Raw genomic sequence first — 20,718 nt, forward strand, 5'->3', positions numbered from 1 at the left:
GTTAGAAACACAATCTGCTTTTACAGCAAGAAACCTCTAGCAGAAAAAGATACAGAGAGGGCAGCCATCTGTCTTGATCAGATGGGGTCAGTGCGTAAGAGAACAACAAACACTATGGAGGTTAGTGTGGTCAAAAACTGCAGATTAGAAACGTGTTGCTCCACAGGCAGTGATACCTGCAGAGATGACAAAACCAAAACTCCAGCCTTCCAAGAATCTCTACAGACAAAGCAAGTAAAGCCAATGTATGGATATGGTCTTTACACCTATGAACTTTGAGGCATGTTCCTGCTAAGTGTAAGAGTGATTAGGGCAGTTCCATTGTCAAGATACATGAGAGCTCTGGTGCCAACATTTATACACCATTGTGCAACATTTTGTGAGCCTGCACAGCTACAGACTTTTTTGTGGGACTTGATGGCGTATAAACTTGGTTGCTCTGCTGTAAAATGTACACAGACCTGCTATAGTAGGGATGGTAAAGGGGAGAAAATCAGTTTGTCTGTATGGGTCAGCATCTGGCTGCTCACTGTTGTGGTTATTTACTGCGCGTTTGTAGAGTTGTTTGTATTTTCAGTCAAATAGCATTTGCAGATGTTCATAACTCTTCTGAGTTTTGGTAGGTTAGTGAAAGGTTTGAACAGTACATCACAAAAAAGGACTGATAAACTGAGCAGCGGATCAAACTCTCAACAACTCTCTCACTCAGCACAAGGCCTTTGGATAGAGATAATAAATAGGCCTGAGTGTACAGCACTGCTATCCGCTCTGTTCCATTACAGGCTAAATGCTAACAACATGCTAACGTGCTCAAAATGCTAACATGCTGATATTTAGCAGGTGTAATATTTACCATGTTCACCATCTTGCTTTAGCATGTTAGCATGCTAATATTTACTCATTAGCATTGAACAAAAAACATGGCTAAAGCTAATGGTAGTGTCATTGGTTTAACAGATATATGGTCATAATGTACAAAACAAAAAAAGACTTACAGTTCATCCTGATGGATAAATGAATGTCTGTGCTAGTTGTTGAGACATTTGAGGCAAACCATTATTGCCATCCACAGAGTGCCAGCATGGCCAAAAACAAGTTATTTCTTACTTTATCAGGAAATGATTGTAGTATCATTTTACATTTTATGGTGTAATACATTTAGACTATAATGAAATGGATGGAAAAATATAGTTTGGTGTAAAATTATATGGGCTGCTCCTAAACTGCCTGCAGCTATAACTTTTTTATTGTTTTTTTTTCTTGCTTTGAAAAAAAATAATTTCCATCAAGACATTGTTCTGCCGAACTATGTAAATCGATATTTCCAAAGAGAAATGCAGTTAGCCGCAGAAGCAGGTCTGCTCTTTATTCAGTGGTAGCTCAAGACAGAGATAAATTATCTGAGGCCAACCAGCACAGTTTAAGGCCAAGTATATATCTCCCAAGGTTTTCAGATATGTCAAAAATCTGACTAGAGCAGCCTGGAGTAAGAGGAAATGCTGCCAATTAGACCCCTGAAACATAAATCACACTTTACTGCTCTGTCACATCAAGTGGCCAATATTCAGTTTCCAGCCACTGACAGTCATTAATAGAAGGCATAAAATAGCTTGAATGAATGTGCAGCACACAAGGTAGTTCATGATATCATCTTTCACCACAAGAGAGGAAAAAACTGACGCATGAACATTATTTTTTCAAAACCATGCAGTATATCTCCCAGTAATTACACTTTACAAAAGGGTACAATATGCAGAATTGTTCACGTTTTCGTTCAATAAGAACACTGATACCACTCTCATGTCTGTACAGTAAATATGAACCTCGCTTGGCTTAAAAGTGTTGTTTTTATACATCTTTGTTCAGATTAAAAAAACAAGATATAATGTACTAAAGAGGCTGGTAGGAATTTTGTTACTGTTGGCTCATAGACTGTGTATTAAAGATGGTTGTAGCCACTGTAACATCATCCTCTGCTTTGTGGACTACTGTTTTGCAGCTTCAAGTTTGCAGTCTTGGCTGTCGACATCTTGGCCTTTTGAAACCAGATGTTACTAACTTCAACACGATAGCAACCTGTCAATCATGAGCTAGCCCAACACATGAACACGATGCTTTTTCATCTATAGGCAGCCTTCCTGTTAGTTGGCATCCTTGACCAGGATGCCAACTAAGAGTGCAACAAAACAATAACAAATAGAGGTTACTTGTTGTAACTCTAGTTCTATGAGCACATAGGAAATACAACATTGGAAGATTGTTATATTAGCCTTTATGCTGTTCATAGTGAGACGGTAAAAGATGGCTGCTACTCAACAAGAACATCGGGAGGGAAGAAAAATAGCACTTGTTGTCTTCTCTGAGTCTAAGCCATCAGTATTTGTCTTCTACATATCTAATTAGTAAGTGTAGAGACCTGCACAGCAGTTTTTTAGAAATGCAGAGAAGTATCAATCCTGAAATAAGTTCACTTTTCTTCTCTGAAAACAGCCCTTGCTATCAGATTATGCACAAAGGTTCAAGCTGCACTAAAAAGACCCACAAGTTCCTGCAGCGCAAAACTGTCTTATTGTTTTCTAAATGAGACCATTATTGACAAATTTAACATCATACTGTGTTGAAGTAAACTAGAGACTAGAGACTGAGACCATAAACTCATTAGGAAAATGTTCACCGAGATGACAAATCAGTGGAGAAGTAGGATAATTTTGACATGGAGGTCAGACTTCTTTTGCAAACAGAGGAGTCGCCTCCTGCTGGTTGCTAGGAAGAACGCAGGTTTAAAACTTCTGCAGGACTTCACTTTTCAGACCTGCAGGCTGTGTCCATCTTGTATATAGAGTGGTTTGGATGGAGTCAGGCTAGCTGTTATTTTCATAGGATTGTGCCAACTTAAGTTTGCAGGTGACTGACTTGAGCTTCTAAACAGGCAGAAAGGAAACAGTAAAAGGCTAATGGGAGTCAAAGAAAGGTGGAATTTATTCATTATTAAATTGAAGTGATCCTCTTCGTTTAAAAAAAACTAAAGCCAGTACCAAGCTAGCCCAGCTTGTCACCGCCCATCTAGCGCTAAAGCTCACTAGTTAGCTAGTCTTATTTGTTTATTCTGTGTAAAACTGTCTTGTACTGGTACAATTGACACGTTTATGCTAATTGGATTCTGGTGGTAGATTTACATATACATGCATATGGCTAGTCTCAATATTCCTCCCTATGTCAAACTATTCCTAAAATGCAATGCTTCCATGAGAATTTGAAAGATTTAATTTCAAAGATCAATCACAATCCACGCCTTTCTTCTGACCCTCCCCTGGCTGTTTGGGTACCTTCCTTCTTCTCTTACTTCTCCCGAGTTTTCAGACGATGGTTGCTGGTGACTGAGAAGCAGAGTGAAGTTTGCCTGAAGGCCCCAGTCAGAGATGATTACGTCTGCTAGTAGCTCCGCTCAAATTGTAGCCTTCAGGTTGGCTTTTTGACATGCAATCCAGTTCCTCAACGACTGAGCCTGCCTGCTCTGTTCTTATCGCTGCTCCTCCTCTCGGTCGGAATGGATGGGATGGGATTAATCTAATTATTGCAGCAGATGTTGGGTCTGACTACTTTCTAAAACATTTACTCAACCATGAAAAGCTGAGTGAGAGTAATTTTTTCAGCAGGGCTTTATTTCACACTTTGCTGCGCAGTCTTTCTCTGTTGGACGCTGCTTCACTTTTCTGCTTTGTTCAACAGTGTTTTACCAGAAGAGGAGATTTCTTACGCTATACACAAAGAATTAGAAGAATGCTAAACATCAGTGCTGTTATCTATCTGTTATATATTTAGACGTCACTTTACATTTGGACGGATTTGGCCACAGTTCTCATGTTGAGGTCATTTAGGGCTCACCCCGGGACATTAACAGAGTTTGCTGTTGTAACATTTAAGTCGGGGAAATAAAATCAAAGTCAAATTTGTTTTGGCCTCGAGTGTCTTGTTCTCATTCTGAGGTCATTGTCAGAAGGAAGAACAACTACAAAGCAAAGGTCTTTGTTGTCTGTCATGGAGCCTCGAGCCAACAAAACAAAATAAGTCAAAGAAAAACAAAAGGGCCAATCATAACAAGACAATTAGATCTCATTCTGATAATTGGCACTGAAAGATGAAGGAAACCTAAAGCCAAACAAACGCAGTCCCCCTCTGGGTCGACCAGCTGGAGCTGCACTGAATCTTCTTTAACAGTCATCATCTTTTATTTCACACCCTGTCTGACGATTCAACCTAAACACCTTGGACCCCTGCCGGCCGGTTCAGAAGTTTTTACTGTTAATCGGCTCCATTTGGGCACCTTGAGGCTCCTGTGGCGACACTTTTCAGTTTGATTCATGGCCACCCCATTTTCACTCTCCCCCCCCCCGCTTCTCGGCCTGCTGCCTAACTGAAACCTCGTTGGTCAAATTAAGAGCAGTTTAGCCCACTGCACTGGCTTACATCACCACCACATTAACACAAAGTGCTTTGGTCGCGTAAGACAGAAGCTCTTTTTATTATCTCTGCTCCTTTAATTCACAAATCAGACATGGGTTCAGCTACAGACCCTGATGAAATACAAGTATTTTATTAAGGAGGGTGTAAATGAAAAGCCTACTGTTTCACTGTGAAGCTCAATTCTATCATAATGAGGAAGCATCTGGATCACTGGGAGTGATTCTGACTATGAAATACGATTTCACGCAAACAAAACAGTTGTGACAGATGGAAATGAATTCTGGTAACATGCGAGATTTAGGACTAACACTTTTTGGCACTAACCTTTCAGAGGTGCCACCTGGTTATTGTGAGACTGAATTGAACCGAACAGATCCATAATTCAGGGTCCACGACATCAAAAGGAAATCGACATAATAGGGCTTAATCGCCAACTTTCTGATGGCTAATGACCCCAAAATTAACTGTCGGGTTAGATTAGACAGCTCAGAGCTTAACACTAACCTACCAGAGCTGATTGAAATATTCTACTGAATCTTACTTTCAAAGGGAGCTTTCAGAGAAACTCTAAGAAGCCTGCAGAGGGACAGTGACAGAGAAATACCAGACGGAGGGAGAGCTGAGAGATGGTCCTCCTCTTTAGTCCCGTCTCCCACAGAGGCTTAAGTTTCTTGGCTGTGACTGATGGACAATAACAAAGAAACTCTCCCTACATACTCAGCCTCCATATTTCATAGTTATGTGTTGTCATCGCCATGCTGTTTTTCTTCTCATAAGATCTGGAATTCTGTTATTAGACTTCAAATGAAATGGAAAAACCACATGCACTTACGTCTCCAACAGTCCTTGATTCTGAAAATTTCATTTTTAAAAGATTGTTTCATTTCTGGCTCTGCGACGATGACAGAGTCAGTCAGTCAGTCAGTTGCTCCACCACTTTGGTCCAGACTGAAATATCTCAATAATTGTTTGGAAAGCTATGAGATGGAAAGTCCTAATGGCCTTGATGATGCTCTGATCCTCCAGCACCACCATGAGGTTTACATTTGTTTTGATTTTTTACTGAAATATCTCAACAACTGTCACATAGACTGTCAAGACATTTCTACAGACATTCATGTTCCCCACATCCATCCATCCATCCATTATCTATACACCGCTTATTCCTCACTAGGGTCGCGGGGGGGGCTGGAGCCTATCCCAGCTGACTCGGGCGAAGGCAGGGGACACCCTGGACAGGTCGCCAGTCTGTCGCAGGGCTACATATATAGACAAACAAGCACTCTCACATTCACACCTACGGGCAATTTAGAATAATCAATTAACCTCAGCATATTTTTGGACTGTGGGAGGAAGCCGGAGTACCCGGAGAAAACCCACACATGCACAGGGAGAACATGCAAACTCCATGCAGAAAGATCCCGGGAAAGCCGGGACGCGAACCAGGGATCTTCTCGCTGCAAGGCGAAAGTGCTAACCACTACGCCACTGTGCAGCCCCATGTTCCCCACATGATGAATCATAATCCCTGTAGTGATCCTTAACATCTCAATCCAGTCTCACAGATATTCTGTCTTTATTCAACTAAACTGCATTCCAATTCCTGGTTTGAAAGTTAAGAAGTTGTAAGAAACATTTCCAGTCTGAAAGAGACATAAAGTCCATGTTGGGTGGATGGAGATGAGGTATGAAGCAGGACTTCAACACTGGAAACTTAAAGTTTAGGTTTGAGTTTCACTTTCACTCGCTATCTGATCAGGTTTAGGCACCAAAACTGTCTACTTATGTTTAGGAAGATGACATGTTTGGGTTAAAATAGAACCCTTTCAGAACCCATTTCAAGCTTCTCCTTCATTTTGTGAGTTACCTGATGAGTTCGGCCTCATGTAATATATGACTGGATGCCTAAAAAGGAGCAGCAGTACAGCAATGTAGAGCAACTTTAATTAAAACTGTAATTGTAATACATCACAAACAAACATCTTACACCAGCTAAAGGAGAACGTTAGACGGGCAGAGAGGTGAGTTATTTCAGGTGCTCTTGGTTCTGACAGCAAAATTAGCAATAATTGTTCCTATATGATGTTATGAACTCAGTTGTCACAGCTTGAATCAGTGTGAAACTCTTCTAGTCGGCTAATCAAAAGATAAACTTTATCTGTTTGGTACTATCTGTTTCTTTGATAAAAAGGTCAAAGGTTGAAGCCTATGTAGATAAAACTGTGATTTCCACTGCACTATTCTCAGCCTTATGACAAGCACTAGTGTTGCAAAGTGATGGAATTTTAAGCCGTTTATTGCCAAAATACTCCAGTTAATTTCCCCCCTAATAACTTCATGCACACAAACTGATACCTTCAACTTTTAATCAAAGAAGCAGATATTTTGTACGCAGTTATTACTGATAATTTAACCTACAGAGTTTCACTACAGCCAAACTACCAAAGTACTCCAAAGTACAAATCACCTAACATTAATTTAAAGAAAAATAATGGTATTTTTAGTTACAGAACAGGGTCGCGTAAAAAAAAGCTCCTCTCACTTTGCAGTTCTGTACAACAAAAAGTGGACACAAGTTGAAATGACCACAATGGTGCAACAGCATAAATCTATATAATATTGCTACTGAGCACTGAGGTAGGAAAAAAAAAGATGGAAGTAGGAATATTTAACGGGCTGAAAACACATGACTAACGAGTGGTTCTTTGGTCTTTTCAGCTCCAGTGTGAGCTTGTTAACATGCTGACTTTAGCATTAAACTCAAAGCATTGTTTTGCCTCAGGAAGCTTATTACATGGCCCTGCATTCTTGGCGTTGTTTTGTTCAAAGCCGAAAGAAGAAGAAATTTGCTCATGAGAAGTTTTGGACAGAAACATTCCCTAGAAAGTACAGTAACTGCATTATTAGCTGAAACCTTGCAGGCATCTGAGCCTTTGTGAGCCTGTACATGTTCAAGAGTGATAATGCTAAGGAAGACAGCGGGCATATTTAATGGTAAAGTTATGTTAATTTTTGCAGAAGTGCAAAACATAATACATAATATATTGCCAGGCTGTATGTATATTTGTTCTTCAACATATGCAGTTTAATCATGGCAAGAGGCCCTTTTCAGGATTTTTTTTTTTTTTTTAACTTTTCTGAATGTGTTGGGTTCATAATGGGGCCATTGACCAGCTTGAGCTCACCTCACACTCCCGCTGACACCTGCAACACCCCTGCAAATTGGCAGGCGGTAGCGGTTTAATATACTGAGCTGCAAAGAGTTCATAAATCTCTTGCAACATGGCTAATAATGCAGCTTTCAGACCACTGAAAAGAGAAAGCCACACTCACAAAAACATCTTTCTAAAAAAAATGTTATCTCCTGCATTTCAAAATGAAAAATACATAGGATCTTTGAGTGAAGAAAAAAGAACGGGATTCCAGAAAGTGTACATAAATCCAAAAGGTGCCGCCAAATATGTGTCTTTTGGATAAAAATATCAGAACTGACATGATATACAGAAGCAATTTGGAAAACGCTGAGCTATCCAGTCCACAGATATCCTGCACACAGTTCTATATTTTCTAGCCTGTCAAATAAAAGCCTGTTGGTAACCACAAAGTGAAAGAGTGTAACTCTAGATGACCTTGCAGTCACATGGCCAGCAGCACCGACGTGTTAATGAAAATGACACGTACTCAGCTCAACCTGAAACCTGAGGCTTAAACAAACACATACAAATCACTGCCCTGATGTGTCCAACACCAGCCGGGCCTCAGAGACGACACGAGAGCTAGCTGTCCCCCTCCTCATCCTCCATCCTTGCAGGTAAATACACCTGTATATTTAGAATTTTATGCAAACATTAAATAAATATTGTCACAAAGTCGCTGACATAAAGTTGGAGCCCACTGCTTGCTGGTGCCTCCTGAAGTTTACAGCCAAACACAAAGAGCTCTCTGTGTAACATGTAAGCATTCACACATGCGCCAACACCAGTAACACACATTGTGTTGGAATCTTGCTGCTATTAACATTTGCCTTCACAACACGTACCCGACGTTTGATTTCTCCTCTAAATATTTAAAGATATCCTAAATCATCTCATGTTTCCCAGGTGGATTTATTTTTATTATTTTAAAAGAATAGTCGGGGTCGGGACTGTGGTGCAGTTTTTTTCCAAACACCAGCAGAGTGTGTGTGTGTTAGGGACCATGTGCTAGTAATTTCACCAGTCCTCTGTGTACGCTGGGATGACAGGGGCTGAGGCCTGACCGGCCAGGTGCCGGCACCACCACTGTCAACAGGGACTGAAACAGTTGATAAAAAGAAGGTGTGCTGGCTGATGATTGGCTGCTGCCCTTTCAGAGATCCAACTCTGAACAGTGCACCAAGCTCTCCTCAGCTTCAGAAAAGGCTATGCTGAGGACAGTTTTGCATAATCTTTGTAAGCAAAGTAAGTTTTACAAGACAGGTTCGTTTCTTTTTGGAAAATATAGTTGTATTTTTTGCCAGGAAATAGCCGAGAAGACTGAAACCACTTTTACTTTCCTTCTTTCAATATGAGTTCAAAGCTAAGGGATGGTTAGCTTAGCATTAAACAGCTGCTTTGACTCTGTTCGGTGGTTTAGGAAATGCTTGATGTCAAGCCAAGGTTCAACTTACAGAAATCAAGACATCATCGCTCACTGAGAAACAATCTTGTACATGGCTGCTCGAAAACTGTGAATTGTTGCCACCACAATGGAGGAAAATGGGACCGATGAGAATGATATCATTTGGTCAAAAGTGCACAGAATGCAACATATCCCCCAATTATAAATACATCTTCTGAAAGAGAAGAATATGTAGTATTAAAGGAGTAGTTTGACATATTGGTCATGTTCGTTGACTTAAGTACTATGCCTAAGTAAAATCTGAGGTACTTCCCTTGAGTAGTTTGTTATCTGATTCTAGTTCCACTCTGTTACATCTCAGAGGGAAATATTGGACTTTTTCTTTCACCGCATTTGTCTGAGAGCTTAGTTACTTTACAAATTAAGTTTTTTTGCACGCAAAATATATTAAGGGCTAATAAAGTGTAATGCTTTGTTATAAATCAAATTGCCCAACAGTTTTAACATGTACAGCTAAAATGATTAATCTATTTCTCACTATTTTAAGAATTTTTACAAATCACATTAAAGGGGAAATTGAAGAAAACAATCGATACATTAATCTTTGATGAAAATAATCATTGAGTTGGATGCAGAATAGTTTAAAATGAAACTAATCGCAACCAACTACAATAATAAAATACTACTTTTACATTAATGCAGTACTAATGGGATAATAAAATTAAAAAAAATAAATAAATAAATAAATAAAACCATGTTACTTGCAATAAGAATGTGACTGACTCAGAGTGGGCCTTTGGAGGGTGAATACATTCAACATAGAGCTTGTGCGGTCTACACATAATCAAGAAAAGTCTGTGTTACATTATTTGACATAAAACTCTGCTTTTTCCTGTGATTTATGAATATTTGAGGGGAAAAAAAACAAGAATGTCTGTTATGCACAAGAAAATGAAATCTCACTTAACAAAACAGGTTAAAAAATTCAATTGTGATTTATGTTCTCAATTCTTATCATTTTGGGTAATATCCTTTTTTCGACAGCTAGAACATCTTTCAGGGGGTTTGCAAAATTCCTCTGTGCAGGAAACCCCTTGCTTTGGGCAGAGCTAGGATAACTAATTGCTCCTGTATTTATTCTAAGCTAAACTAGCGTTCTGCTGGCTGTAGTGGTATTGATCTAGTTAATCTATTTTATCTAACACTTAATAATAATATATATAATAATATATATAATAATAATATATAAATTAATAAAAGTGAACACGCTTATTTTCCAAACTGCTGAATCATTGCTTTAAAGACTTAAAACTTTCAAAACGCTGGAATACTAACAACTACTTTACTTCACTTTCCACACTGAAGGCTGCTTCATGTAGCTCTAGTAGCTCCGTTCAAACAGTTGAGTCCAAAACTGAGAGCAGGTGCAGACTCCCTGTTGGACCTCTGGAGTCCAGGATGTTGCTGTCTGTCTCCAGGCGTCTCTGGTGTTTGTCTGCTACAACCAGACCGAATTCACATAAGACCTGTTGTAGCCCATTTGTCTCCTCACGGATCCCCTTCAGGCAGATTCTTCGGGGGTTATGTAAGTATTTGGGTGTGAAGAAGGTCGACTGGAAATGTCTTCAAATCCAAGTGGATGTGCTCGAAGTCATCTGATTAGGGAATGACACGCTGTTGGTCTGAGGAATGTTATGACAGGATCCACATCCTCTTTAGTGCTGAGCAGATGTTCCAAATTACACTGCAGGCTGCATTAATCTTTTCTATAACCAGGGAGGGAAAAGGTGCGAACAGCAAACTTCCACTAAAACACTGGATTTATTATGATAGCTACGGCCATTCATTCTCTAATAGCTGTTCATAATCACAGTGCTGACATTTAACTTCCACAGATGTGCACCTGTTCTACTAAACTAATATTTAACAGTGACTGACATACATGCTGCTCACTTACATGGACAGTGTTTGTGTGACCTGTGAGGACATGAAGGGTCTTGGATGATTTCTCTAAGTTGATCCAGAGGGGGGCACTGTCTCAAAAGGCATGGCCAGCTGGCATCATGTGTTAATGTTTGTGACATGTTTAAATATTGTGTGGAGCATGTCACAGGAATCATGCGACAATGATGGCCGCACAATTGAAACCTATCCTGAGCACAGATCGGTTTTGCAGCTACTTTATTACAATATGTGAGAAGATCAACAATATTCTCTTCAAATATTCTTTTCCAGAGAAAACACACATCTTGCAGGTTCTACTTTCTGCCACCTCAAAAGGAAACTTGAGTCCTATTCATGCAGTCCTTATTTATGAGGCCTGAGAAATGACTTTTTTGTTTAGCTTTTCATTTTAATGACTTTGGCCACAGTAGAAGGCCCAAATCAGCCTGACCTCATCACAGTAGGCAGCTCCTGTGTTTGTGTGGCTCACACTTGCTGTTTTATTCCCTGTTTTCTGGCTAAACTCAGCTCTCCGCTCACACAAGTGCTCTGAGATCATATTTGGACATCGGAGTAACAATCCTCCGGAGCAGCGTGTTGAGAATTTAATTGGAAGTTTTTGCTTTCACATCAGCTGAATTTCATCAGTTTCTGCTGTGTTTTTTAGGGTTTCCATGTCTTGTTTAGTGCTGATTACGTGTCCAACTCTTGAAATCCAAGAAGGTCATCCTTGTTAAAAGCAGTCATGAGTGCAGGTGGTTGTGACAGTGTGATGAACTGATGACAGGCCACGGCAGTCTCCAGTAGATGGTAGTGGTGGGTAAGTCTGAGCGAGGTTTCTGCACTGCAGAGGGTGTTTGAAGTTGTTAATTCATTAGTCAAGATGACATGATTTAAAGATTTTGCATTTTAAGGATACAGTGACCTTGTAATCAGTTGTACACTAATCATTATACTTGTCCCTGCAGTATATTAAGAATCTAAAAGCTTAAAATGAATCTGTTCAGATAACAGAATGTAAGTGCACGGGGATGTAAAACGATCAGTGAAAGGGCTTTTCATACAGCCCTAAGCTTTTATTTTATGGTGTTGTAGAAATGCAGATAGGAAATGCAGGGTGAGATGTGAAAATGACATGCAGCAAATGTCTGACAGTGTTGCAGTTATGTGGTGTGCTTGTGAAATGATTAAGCTACAGGACGCCCCACAAAGAAGTAGAGAGAACAGAACACATGAAAGTAGCTCAAGTTATTGAACATAAACATGGCTAGAGTATGCTAGAATATGTTGCATATAAATGAAAGTATGTTACATTCAAGTGTTCACACAATGATGATGAAACATTTCCACGATGATCCACCAATAAGGATAGGACTCATCGCAACCGGCAATGATTGGTCGCTAGAGCTGAAGAATGAAGCAACTGTACGAAGAAGGAGATGGACTACGCTACGGCAAATATGAGTGTGGCGGAAAAAACTAAAAAGCCTCCAAGGAAAGTTTCTGATGATTCAGATAATCTACAATAAAAAATTAGATGTAGGATCACAGTTTGAAAAAGAAGATGACAGGCAGCGAGACGTAGGCCTCACAAGTGTTTGTGTAATTCCTCTCACCGCCAGATGGGGGAGACAAAAGTTCCTCAGTGCCCAGACTTTAGCATGCTACAGGAGAGCAAACACTAATAACAATGTTTTAAGATAAGATAGCACTTTAAGTAAGCTACGTGTGTGTGTGTGTGTGTGTGTGTGTGTGTGTGTGTGTGTGTGTGTGTGTGTGTGTGTGTGTGTGTGTGTGTGTGACTGAAGCACAAGGAAGCCAAATATCTAGCTGAATAAAGATTAGAGCAGTAATGATTGTTCGAATAGTTGTCATCTATTAAACTGATCACCAATTATTTTGATAATGGACTAATCAGTTAAAGCACTTTAAATAAATAAAGTTAAAATTCACTAATTCCAGCTCCAAACTTAAATATTTTGTGGTTTTGTTCCTCCTCTGTGACAGAAAACTAAATATCTTTGGGTTATGGACAAAACGAGACATTTTAAGGCGTCATCTTGTTCTTTGGGAAACACATTGACATTTTGCACTATTTTCAGATTTATTTTCCCTCGATTTTAAAGCTTAAACAACTAATCGATTGATTAAGAAAATTATCAACAGATTTTCAGGTTCAGCAGATAGCAGTCAGGCATAGGCAACTTCCTGGTTGAGTGCTGTTTAAGTGCGTCTCTTTAACCCTTTCTGTCACCTAGTGGTTTTGTCATTTTGACGTTATTGTCACAAAATTACTGCTGCTATCATTTTAAATTCACATTGATTGATTTTTTTTTTGGCCATTTTGTACCAAATTAAGGAAGCTCCGACATACCATTGACATTATATCACCATGTAAAGCTTATGCAGCAACGCTGTTAGAAAACAGTTGCTTATTTACACATCAAGTAGATACTGGCATTTACCTGATTTTACGATAATAATTTATAATAATGCCGGGCAGAAAGTCTACAATTCTGTGTCTGAAAATATAAAAACTTTAACTAGAGCTGCTTTAACTTTTAAGAGTGAGGATATTTAAGTTACATATTTTTATTGTGTTTAGTATTTTGTGTCTGTGAATCTTCTGCAGTCCACTGGATGAACTTTTAGCATCCACAAAGCTCTTCAATAGAAGAAAACCCGTCTCTTGCTGAGTTCACACTTTACAGCTCACTTGTGAATGTTCAGATGAAGAACTCGCTAAAGAGCGGGATGTTTTCATAAGTTAATGATTTCCTCCGTGAAGCAAAAACACGCAGACAGGAAAAGTGAATTCTTCATACCTGTTAGCCCGTCAGTGCCTCTCAGAGCTTCACTCCGTTTCAGGCTCATGTTCTTCCAATTTTCTTTAAGGGCAGCAAATCCAATTGATACTGTTCCTAACTATGATAAAAGAGCCCGATGTTTTGGTGATGTCATTTCTGAGGGTAATGAAATTGTCTCAGTGGGAGGGTGGGGATGGTAAAAGTGTAACACAGATGAAATTCATTGACAGTATATGTGGATGAAGCGATGTTGGTTTAAAAATTTATTGCACAGATGGCCATTTATGAAAAAGCACCATTTAATAGGTAAGATATGCAAACATCTTCCTGCCAGATGATTTTTTTTACAGTCTCTGATGGAGTTTTTTTTTTTTTAAAAATTGCCAGTCACAAGAAAAATGTGAAAAACCTCATGTCATGTAAAACTTCTCATATTATCCTATTCCACCTTTCACTTTTATCCACTTAAATATTGTTTATACCGATATGGATGGGAGTGAGCGCATTGGTGCCTAAATAGCCGACAGGATTGTTTCCAGGAGGTCATAATGAAACGCACATCTTTTCATCGTGCCGTAAACTAATAAAGAAGGACAAACAACGGCTCACGAACATAATCAAACCTGACGACAAGTGACAGGCGAGCATTAGCTGCATTTCACTAAAATTAACATTTAACTCTCCAGCAGGGCTAAAAGTCACATTTGAAAGGGCTATGAGTAGTTCATGGAAGCGATTATGAGGCTGGCCTGTGGCCCTGTGAAGACCCGAACAGAAACACGAGGTCAGAGGTCACACAGACCATTAGCAGCCTCATTATGCGGCTTTTGCCTCACATTTACATGCTGCAGACAGAACAGAACCAGAGAGAGACACAACCAACCCTCAGAAACTCTCTCCGCTCATATTTGTGTATCTTCATGTGTGTTCTTAAGAGCATTAGCCACTTGCCATCGTTTTTCCCCCACTTCATTAGTGATGTATCTCTGCAGAGAGCAAGCTTTACGTGGCAGCTGAATACACCCCAGACTGAAGTTCATCATAATCCAGCTGATCTCTGAGATGTTTGCCGGGCTTTAGCGAGCTCGATTTCACTGATAACCCAGTTTGCGGAGGCTTAGACGCGCAACAGAATTTGTTGGAAAGTAATCTCGGGAAGGAACAGTGTGACACGCTCAGTTTAAAGAGTCCAGGGTTGAGTTACTTTCATCGGCCAACAACAGCACAAAGTAATCATGCGATTCTCTTGATGTGCTGGTAATTTAAGCAAAATGAGAAACGTGTTGTGTTGTCTCTGGTGGTGTTGGTGCAGATTAGGAAGCTAAGAGCGCCGCTTCATATTCATGGGCCGATGGGGGGGATGGTGGGGAGAGGAATTCTACCCATCGCACTTGTCTACCGTTGCTTGTGTACTGTCGCACTTTGGACCGTGCACATTGGCCGTGCACGCTCATGCACACAAAGCCTTGCAGAATGGTTTGTGACTCTAATGGCCCTTCCTTTGGGGGTACTTTTAATTGTTTGGTCATCGTCTCCATGCTCAGTGTGTCACAGTCAATAAAGCCACATTAGAGGAGACAGGAGGTGAGGGGTGAGGGGGCCGACACAGGGGGGTTAGGACCTCGGCGTGGAGAGAATATAAAGCGACTAAACCCTCCCAGAGTGGCATTCTCCTGCTATCAGAGCTCTGCGGAGGATGGGCTGTCACTGGGGCCCATTGTGAGGCCAATGACTCATTCTTACTTGGGGAACAACCTTAAAAAAGTCCCAAGGGTTTAAAAAAAAAGGGGGGGACAAACCTCTTGGATCTGCTTCAGCTGACGTGTATGTGTGTATTTGCATGTGTGTACACTCATTTTAAATTAGAATAGGCTAAACTGCAGTCCACTTTTAGCTGATCCAAACCAAACATCACATAATTCTTCATCAGATAATGGTTCCTTCTCGCAAACCATGTCATTTTTTGGTAACCTTTGCTAATGCGTTCAAAAACAACACAGAGCCTCTCAGGCAGAAAATCAACCAAGCAGGGATTTAATTTGGCTCATATGCTGCAGCAAAGGGCTTTTACATGCATGGCTGCAGCCTTTTTTTGATGTAAGTTGCTTTAAAGCTGCTGTCAATGATAGCCATAACATGTCACCAGAAACTGGGAAGTGTGCGATGGTCACTGTGATAACCTCGCCGCTGTGGCTGAGCCTCGGAGATCCCAGGTCTTTAACTGTCACTCTCAGCATCTGCGGACCACCAAGCTAGTCCCACTGACCTCGCTGTGACCTACTCCACCTCACTGTCATGAACCCTGCTCACCACACACCCACCTATCTGTCCACTGCAGGCCTGTCCACTGTTAGCTTTATGTCCGTCCTGCATTCTGTCCATGTTTGTAAAGTGACACCAATGTTCACTTTTAATGATCGCACTGCAAACGTGTGGTGACTGAAACAAGTTGTCTAAGTTCAAACATAAACTGTTGAGGTTCATATATCAACAACATTGAAGCTGATTTCTTACCAGCTGCCGTGCACCAGCACATGAGAGAGGCCAAATGGTAGAACAGACCATCCCAGTGAGAGTATTTATGCAAATAGTGTTGCCTTTCAGGATCACAAAGATGACCATCCCCAACCTCAAAGTCAAAGTTCAGCTGGACTCTGACAGCTGCTCCTGGTAACACAGTACTGTAGCCTGGGTGATCTGGTGATTCACACCATGACCTTAACTCCAACAATATCCACACATACTGCCTGGCTAGCCTGCAGGCTCAGATGTCAAGATGTGCACAATGCAGCCAAAGCAAAAACATGTTGAGCTAAAGCACAAATTAATACTACTGCAAAAAATAACCATTAAATCTTAATCTAAATACATGCAAACCCTTTAAATTAGTGCATTTGATTATATTAAAGTCATAATCCACACAACAACCCCCCCCCCACCCCCCACCGCTAATTATTCCTTTATTTTGGATGTTTGAGCTTCCCTGTGCAGAACGATGCTAAAAGGCTGTTTTTACTTTCTCTAAGTTTCAATCAGATTTTGAAGGGGCAATTTAGAAGATGTCAGGTTGATTCTCTTTGGCAGCAAAGGTGACAAACAGCAACTGCAGATATGCCTTTGAACTCTGCTCTTTGTTTCAGATGGTACATGTTTTGTCTTTACTTTCAGTGAGTAATGCACCCACGTTTACAAAGTATTCACTGTTGCACGCTGTATGCAAACAACTGGAACATACTACTTCTTTGCAATATTGCGCCACATTCTTTTAACCATCCTGCTCATATATCTGTAGCAGTCTGAAATGAGCTGTCATCTGTCCCTGCTCGCTCAGCAGCTCAAGCTTCTTCATAATCCTTGTCTATAATCTTTCTCTGTGCAGAGGATTGTGGGTAAGAATGGGCAACAAAGCAAATGCAACTGGATGTAGTTGGACTTGCTGGTATTTTTGGCATGCCATATGTCAAACGCTACATACTGGGACATGCTAAATGTTTTCCTGGCATACTAAACAGGTTATTATGGGCATTGGAACAGTGTGACATCAAATGTCAGTTGGGAGTTTTGACTTGGGTCACATCTGTATGACAATTTAAGGTCACCACATGAAAGTCAAAAGAAAATAATATCCTCTGAAACGAGGAAGAACAACATACACCGCTTTGCACACAGGTGAGCTGCGGTCTGTCACATTAGCTCCGCCTACTTTATCTGGTGGTGAAGATAACTATGGAGGAATGTTGCCATAGAAACCCAGTTTGTAATACTGTAAATATAAGGACTAGAGATGATTTCATCAATGGATCACAGATGCAATTAGCATTATGTCACCTTTTTTTGGATACAAACCCATTGACTGAACTTCTAAAAATTACTTCTGCATATCAGAGTTGCATTTTTAGATGTTTTTTTCCATGAAATTAATCCCTTCCTGCCTTAAATGGTGGCGATACAATCATTCATACATGTTCAAACCAGAAAATGTTTCTGAAGAAAATGATACAGAAAGTCCCACCTTGCAAGTTGACAGGATTGGTCCCTTTTTGTCAGTTTGTGACATAGGAAACTTTGGAAGTCTGAATCTGTGTTTTTAAGACCGTCATCTGTATGCTGCAATTTCAAGATTTATTCATTATATCATCATTATATTATATGCCTTCAAGCATATAAAAACACATCATGAACACATTACGTTGGGGTTCAGGTGAAGTTTGATGTAGAAGCTTCAACCCTCTTGTGGCACACATCATGTTTCCAGAATTTCTACACAAGCAACCAAATTTATTTTATCACATCAATGACTAATCGGTTTCTAAAGAACAGTGCTGAAATGTGTCTAAATATCAGTCAAAAGGTGATTTATATACACTGATAATGTGCAACCTTCAGATGCTCTGAATATACAAGTAACTCAAAGACGGATATTCAAACTGAATTCTGGTGGAAAAATTTCTACCTCAACAGTTAATCATCACAGATATTACTCTATAACTTAATCATTATTTTGGAAACTGCTGAGATGAAAGTTAATTATTTTCTTGACCTGCTTATTACTGATTTTCCCTGCAACATTTTTGGCAGACAGAGATATATCTAACCTTCACACCTCAGTATTTCCTACAGTACAAGAAACAGCAAGGTGGAAACCGTGTTGCTGACTCAAATACTTGGAAATTTGGCTGTTATAAGATGATTTTTTATTTGTTCACTCATTTTAATGGATATGTATGCTAATCATTTGTCATGCAATTTCAGTATCAGTGAAAAGAAGCTATTGCAGGACTAGTTTTGTGCTCTGACTGCTTGCAGTTAAAATTCATTAAAGTGAAAATGGAGTTTTGCCTACATCGCCTGTCTGTTCAGGTTTTTGTATATGATACTATATACATGTTTCTACTGTGATCTAAAATCAGCTGTTGTGATAATTGTATAAATCGTGGGCTTTTGTAAATGAAAGCACGTTGCCACTAGGAGGCTTCGACTGGAAACCGAACAAGTTGAACACAGACCAGATTATTGAATTTCATTAGTGCTCCTCCCTGCTCAGTGTCTGAAGACAAGTCTCTGTTGGACACATAACTCAGAAGTGGCTCTTGGACACACTGTTCACTCCATATAAATCCTGCTCATTTTATTAGCCTCTGGTTTACAAAAGCTGTCCCCTTCTCACACACACACACACAGTCCAGTCACACACATTTAGCTCTTATTTGGAGCCATCAAATGTGACTTTTAGTTTATAAAAACAAAATACTGACTCATTCCACAGACGTGTTTTTCTTGTGCTGAAGTTTACCTCAAGTATGTGCAACAAAACGCTGCGTTAGCTCCACTTGAAGAGTCTCACCACACTGGTCGGACCTCAACACGTGAAGCAAACCGACATGATTTTCACAGTAACCTGGCAAGTTCATATTCCACCGTGGTTGAAAGTTAGAAGCCACAAGCTCAGTTGGGGTCCTTGTCTTGTGTGGCCCTCAGTTTAGAACCCACCTGCCAAACTAATTTATGATCCTGTTAAGAGAAACACTGCCCAGGCTCTTGAAGGCTGAATTTCTGGCCCCAACACTGCTACAGTATTTCACGATTATCAGACTATCCCTGGCGGTATCATAAAACACCTCATATTACCACACTTCCCTGTCTGTCTCTGCCTCAGCCTTTTTCTACTCCCTCTCTGTGGTGGGTCACAAATTTAAGGCGGGTAGGAGGAGGTCATATTTTCATCCAAAACCCAAAATTGGCGCAAGGACGTCGGATGTATTGGTCATTAAAAATGGGAGTCTGCCAAACTCTCATTGTTTGTTTATTCTGTAACAAAACATTTCAGAGTGGATGTATCTTTAACCGACAGTAACACTGATGCGGAAAGAAGGAAGTTGCAAAGGGACTGCCCTCAACAGAGTTTCTCAGAAAAGTGTTTTACTGGCAGGTCTTTCACTAAAGCGTATAATACTGGTGTTGATTTTAGCTGGCTGTAGACGAACTGCAGTTAGCCCAGTCAATGGCACCGTTCAAGGCCTCTCCATCATTCTCTGAGAGCAGAGCTGCAACTAGCTCGTAAAGCTGCCCATAAACTGACACTAACAGAGCCGGCTCAGCCCAGATACATAAAGCATTCAAAGCTACACACAAACGCATTAACTGCTCGGTATTAACAACAATTTAAAGCGCCAGCGGTTCTTTTCACCTGAATGGGACCATTAGAGCAGCACAAGATTAAAGAGGCTTTAAACTGATAACTGTTTCAACTTAACTGCATTAAAACTTTATATCAAAGTGCCTTCTTAAAGTCTTCCACTTATAATGTCATTGCATTAAGAGGCGACCCGTGAATCACCCTGAAGTGATTTGACTGCGAGTTCAAAATCAACAAAAAAAGGAGTAAATGGAGCACTGAATTAAGACATGAAGTTTAAAACCTCCTTTGTGAGATGAAATATTATAATCTCACAGAGTGCAGGGAGATTGACCCGTCAAGCCTGCACTGTATTGAGGAAGGCTCGATATTAGCTCCAATAATGGGCTGCTCTGAATTAGATAATCCTGCTATTATCTGAAATAAGAACAACTGGCCAGACCCAGTGAGTGCCTGGCTGGGAATCTGTTTTGTGTCTTTGCTTACGGTTTTAATTGTAACAAGCTGAGGGGAGAAAGCAGAAAGACTGAAATCTATTATGCCAATGTCACTCGGGCAAGCATTCCCATCGGAACATCAGAACAGAAAGAGGTCTTTAGGTGCAGATTCCCACCAGAACGGCACACAGACCAGGCCAGGGAAGCCAAAGGCAGGTCTAAAGAGAAGCAACCTCGTTTTACTGGAAAATTGTTAAATTGAGAAATCTATGAAGCACAAAGATTGCAACCGAATGGAGCAACAAATGAAGCAGACAAAAGGGGTCAAAGG

This window comes from Amphiprion ocellaris, chromosome 2 (assembly GCF_022539595.1).
Source record: "Amphiprion ocellaris isolate individual 3 ecotype Okinawa chromosome 2, ASM2253959v1, whole genome shotgun sequence".
In the NCBI taxonomy this organism is placed as follows: Eukaryota; Metazoa; Chordata; class Actinopteri; family Pomacentridae; genus Amphiprion; species Amphiprion ocellaris.